This window comes from Eptesicus fuscus, chromosome 7 (assembly GCF_027574615.1).
Source record: "Eptesicus fuscus isolate TK198812 chromosome 7, DD_ASM_mEF_20220401, whole genome shotgun sequence".
Lineage (NCBI taxonomy): Eukaryota > Metazoa > Chordata > Mammalia > Chiroptera > Vespertilionidae > Eptesicus > Eptesicus fuscus.
The window spans coordinates 10001017-10007016 of NC_072479.1; the positions used below are offsets into that span (position 1 = coordinate 10001017).

Consider the following 6000-nt stretch of genomic DNA (forward strand, 5'->3'; position numbering starts at 1 on the left):
GGGACCTCAGGCCGTGCCCCCCACCCATGGGGCTTGACAGGGGACCTCAAGGCATGCCCCCCGCCTTGGACCAGGCCAGGGGACCTCAGGCCGTGCCCTGCACCCGGCAGGGCTTGACAGGGACCTCAAGTTGTGCCCCCTGCCTCAGCCTTGGCTGGGGAACCTCAGACCACACACCCCACCCTGGTGCTGACCTCAGGCCATGCCCCCTGCCCTGGTGCTGGGCCAGGCAACCTGAGGCCATGCCCCCACCCAGTGGGGCTTGAAGGGGATGGAGCTGGCTGGGTCTGGATCTAGCCCAATGGGGGTGGGGCCAGCCAGGTCTGGGTCTTGCACAATTTCAAGTCGCATGTGGGTGGGCGGGGACTTGACTCTGGTTCCTGTGGCACACCCCAGACTCTAACAGGAGGAAGATTTTCATATATATTTTACTAATTTTCTTTCATCTCTGATACTTCTATTATAGAGAAAGGGCAAATAGCAATATTAAAACATTTTCTTTAATTAATTCCCTTTTAATGTGCATGAATTTCATGCACCAGGTCACTAGTTGGTGTATAAAAATGTAACTGATTTCTGGATATTTATTTTGTATCCTTCTACTTTACTGAATTCATTTTTTGGTAGAATCTTTAGTGTTTTCTATATACAGTATCATGTCACCTGCAGATAGTGATAGTTTTACTTCTTCCTTCCTAATTTGAATGCCTTTCATTTCTTCTTCTTACCTGATTGCTGTGAATATGATTTCCAGTATGATGTTGAATAAGAGTAGTAAAGTGGACATTCCTGTCTTGTTCCCAATCTTAAAAGGAACACTTGTAGTTTTTGCCCATTGAGTATAATATTGGCTGTGGGTCTGTCATATATGTCCTTTATTACATTGAGGTACACTCCTCTATATCCACTTTGCTGAGAGTTTTTATCATAAATGGGTGCTGGATTTTATCAAATGTTTTTTATGCATCTATTGATGTGATCATGTGACCAAGGTTATAGTAAGAGACAAAGAAGGGCACTATTTAATGATAAAGGGAGCAATCCAACAAGAGGTTATAGCCCTTGTAAACTTTTATGCACCCAACATAGGAGCACCTAAATATGGAAAGCAAATTTTGATGGACATAAAGGGAGAGATTGTCAGTAATACAGTCAAAGTAGGGGATTTTAACACCCCATCAATGAATAGATCCTCCAGATATAATATCAACAAGGAGACAGAAGCCTTAAATGACACACTAGAGCAAATGGATTTAATTGATATCTTCACAGCATTACACCCCCAAGCAGGAGAATATGCATTCTTTTCAAGTGTCCATGGAACATTTTCTAGGATAGACCAATGTCAGGACACAAAGCAAGTCTCAATAAACTTTAAAAGACTGATATCTTATCAAGCATCTTCTGTGATTATAATGCTATGAAACTTGAAATCAATCACAAGAAAAAAACTGGAAAACACACAAAGACATGGAGGATAAATAACATGTTACTAAGGAATGGGTTAACAATGAATTCAATGAAGAAATCAAGAGATACCTTGAAGCAAATGAAAATGAGAACACAACAACCCAAAATCTGTGGGATACAGGGAAAGCAGTCCTAAGCATGAGAGTCATAACATTATCTCAAGAAAAAAGAAAAAGCTCAAATAAACAGTGTAACTTTACACTTTAAAGAACTAGAAAATGAACAACAAACAAATCCCAGAGTGAGTAGAAGGAAGAAAATAAAAATCAGAGCAGAAATAAACTAAAGAGAGTCTAAAAAAAAAAAATACAAAAGATCAATGAAACCAAGAGCTGGTTTTTTGAAAAGATAAACAAGATTGACAAGGCTTTATCCAGACTCATCACGAAAAAAAGGAGGGAGGGGGAAAGAGATCAACCAAAGGACTTGTATGCATGCATATAAGCACAACAAATGGACACAAGACACTGGGGGTGAGGGGTGGGATGAGGGCATGCAACAGCCGGTAGGGGAGGCTGGGGGAAGGTCAATGGGGGGAAAAAAGGAGATATATGTACTACTACATGTAATACTTTAAACAATAAAAAAAAGTTATGTTAAAAAAATAAAATAAAAAATAAAAAGCGATGTCTAACAAAAAAAAAAAAAAGAAAGAAAGAAAAGAAAAAAAGGAGGGAGGACCCAAATAGATAAAATCAGAAATGAAAGAGGAGAAATAACAATTGACACCACAGAAATACAAAAGATTGCAAGAAAATATTATGAACAATTATATGCCAACAAATTAGACCATCTGGACAAAATGGATAAATTCCTAGAAACATACAATTTTACAAAACTAAACCAGGAAGAATCATAAAATCTGAATAGACCGACTACAACTAGTCAAATTAAAACAGTAATCAAAAAACTACCAACAAACAAAAGCCCTGGACCAGATGGCTTTACAGATGAATTTTATCAAAACCCTCAAACTAACACCTATCCTTTTCAAACTGTTCCAAAATATTCAAGAGGAGGGAAGACTCCCAAGCTCATTTTAGGAGGCCAGCCTTATCCTAATTTCAAAACCTGATAAAGCCATGACAAAGAAAAAAATTATAGGCCAATATTCCTGATGAATATAAATGCTCAAATCTTCAACAAAATATTAACAAACTGAATTCAGCAGTACACTAAAAAGATCATACACCATGATCAAGTGGGATCTATTCCAGACTATTGCTTTTAGAGTCTACTAACTCACTGGAGTTCTCCTTCTCTACTGTCAGCTGTTGGCACTTCATACCTAAGTACTAACTTCCCTTTTGTTTCCAATCTTCCCATCTAGATATCTTAGCAAATTCTGAGTCAATAGCCCTACAGGGAAAAGCCTGTCCAGGACTAGAGTGAGGCAAAGCACTTGCCTTAGGCACAAAATTTAACAGGAACCAAAAACTCTATAATCAAGATGTATATATTTTTAAATAACTTTACTGATATGTAATTCACATACCATAAAATTCCCCATTTAAAGGATACAATTCAGTAATTTTTATATACTGTATTCACAAGATTGTGCAACCATTGCCCTATCAAATTCCAAAATATTTTCATTACTCAAAGAAACCCCATCCCCATTAGCAGTTACTCCACTGGCCTCCCTAAGCCCAGTCCCTGGCAACCATAATCTATTTTGTCTCTATGAATTTGCCTGTTCTGGATATTTGATATCAATGGAATCACACAGTATGTGGCCTTTTGTGTCCAGCTTCTTTCACTTAAAATGTATTTAAAGTTCACCCATGTTATATCAGGAATCAGTACTTCATTCCTGTTTTATGAATGAATAATATTTTATTGTATGAATATGCCACATTGACGGATATTTGAATCATTTCCAGTTAGAGACTATTATGTACAAATTGGTATACAAGTTTTATATGGATATATTTTTAATTCTGTTGGGTGTCTATCTACTTAAGAATGGCATTGCGGCTGTGAAGCAAGCCTGACCTGTTGGCTGCGTGGCTGACAGACCCACAGCTGAGGCTCCATGCCCATCCAAGGACACAGGCCTGCATGGTGGCACCAAGCAGACCCGAGGGGTCAGGAGTGGGAGTGGCCTCATGCCCCCTCTGCAGGAATGACTGAGTTCACTCCTGGACACTAGTCACAGGCCAACCCTAGGTACTGCATGGAAAATAGCAAAGGGGTCTGTAATGTTGGCAGTTTCATTTCCAATGACCACCCTCTATACTTCAGAAGGTTGCCTTTATATTTAGAGCACCAGCTAAAATGGTGGTAGGTTTGATACCTGCAGAGAAAATTCAAAAGGAACCTCAGCATGGAGGCAGAAGTTGATATACTCAGTTACTGGTACTGTGCAGGAGAATGAAAAGGGGAGAGGACCCATGCCAAGCTGATGAGGAAGGCTTAAGAGGAGCTTTTTTGGTGGCATCATATTAACATTTTACACTCGGATGTCAAGTGTGACTCGACACGGTTAGCATTAGAATAAAAGAATTGAGAAAAAAGCAAGCGAGTGCAAAGGGTTAAATGTGTTGCATAGGTAAAGAGAGATAACTATGATGCACTAAGATCAGTGTTATTTCAGACTAGAGGCCCGGTGCATGAAAATTCATGCACTGGAGGGGGGTCCCTCAGCCCGGCCTGCCCCCTCTCACAGTCCGGGAGCCCTCAGGGGCAGGAGGCAACCCAGCGATCAGGGGAAGGCAATGCCCCATCACACCTCTGCTGCTGCCACTGTCAGCAACGCAAGCCTCGGCCGGCCCGGTCACCTGAGCCTTGGGTAGCCCTGGGCGGTTGGGCAGCTGACATCTGAGGCTTGCCTGCACCTCAGGCATCGCCTGGGAAGCTGCCATCCAAGGCTTGCCTGCGCCTCGGCCGGCCCTGGGTGGCTGGGGGGGGTGAGGGGACTAGGAGACTCCAGAGATGGGTGGGCCCAGCCTTGCTGAACTCCTGCAGCCCCAGCAGGGCTGAGGGGACTGGGCACTGCCATCTTGTGGCTGTGGGTGCCGCCATCTTTGAGGGCAGGGCAGTCAATTAGCATATTCTCTCCTTATTGGCTATGGGCGCCACCATCTTTGCGACAGCATGAGGGTCAATTAGCATATCACCTCTTTATTAGATAGGATATTCAGCCAGGGCTTCTCTTTTCCAATCTGGATGAAAGAAAAGACATTGTTAAGCTTCCTAAAAAACTGTTCTTTTCTCAAGGTTGTAGTTGGATCCAGCAATATAGTTTTGGTCCTGAGAAGTATACAGGTTCAAATGTGTTTGGAAAATTATGTAAAGGTGTGGAATTACTGACAATACAGTGGACTGAATTCAGTGGGATTCAAAAGTATCACAAGAGAGGAAGTATGTGTAACATCTTTCTTTCTAATCCATTCTGGACCACAAACTGTGAGCAAAATTTATGAACAATGAAGACAAGAAAGGGCACTCCCAGTTTTTTTACACTCAATTTCCTGGGAAACAATCATCTGATCTGTTTAAGCTTCAAGATGAATCACTTAAATTCTACAGATGCCACATGTGGACTAGCAAAGATTGGCATACTTGTATTCACCTTTGATGTCAAGATAAAAGTGTTCAGTCTTAACTCTAGGGACTATGAAGTTGGCTACCCAGAGAAGTCACTCAGGGAGTGGCTGGAGATCTCCCTGCTGACTGAGAATGACCGCCACTGCCACTTTTTCATCTTCTAAGTCTGGTGTGGACCAGCCGCCCGCCAATGACAGTGGTCACATTCACAAGTAAAGTATTTCTGGGAAACCAAAGCTGGTGTTGCAGTCACCGAAGGAATTAGGATCTTCTCCTGAATTACAGGTACACTGGATGCAACAGTGCACAGATGGCTTTTCCTTGGTTTCAGGGATTTCCTCCAAAGCAACTGCACTAATATATTTGTAAGTTGGTGATTAACTTTGTTGATAAGGGCTGTGGTCTCTTCCTACATGGCAGGTCTTTTTTTTTTAATATATTTTATTGATTTTTTTACAGAGAGGAAGGGAGAGGGATAGAGAGCTAGAAACATCGATGAGAGAGAAACATCGATCAGCTGCCTCCTGCCCACCCCCCACTGGGGATGTGCCCACAACCAAGGTACATGCCTTTGACCGGAATCAAACCTGGGACCCTTCAGTCCGCAGGCCGACACTCTATCCACTGAGTCAAACCAGTTAGGCATGGCAGGTCTTTAAGAGCATGAGGACATTTAATTTGGAAAAGAATAACAATAGGAGAAAATGAATGGGAAAAAAAGACTAACCTAAAAAGAATAATATTTCTTTGTCTCTAATTTTTGCATTCTTCATTAAGAATCTTTAGTTGATTTTGGATCCTTACAAACGTGACCTTATTTTATAAGCATTATCTTTCCAGGAATCTCTATGGTATATTGATTTTCTAGAAACCCTTGATTAACTGTAAAATTATGTGTACATGTGTGTATGTATACACATACACATACATACCCATATGTATACATATTTTTACATATACATATATAAACACATACACACA

The 6000-nt window shown here is 41.2% G+C and overlaps 1 pseudogene; it reads left to right on the forward strand.

Annotated features, from left to right (window-relative positions):
* Positions 1–3531: 3531 nt before the first annotated feature.
* On the forward strand, positions 3532–5183 carry LOC103301273 (inactive ubiquitin thioesterase OTULINL-like; annotated as a pseudogene).
* Positions 5184–6000: the final 817 nt, after the last annotated feature.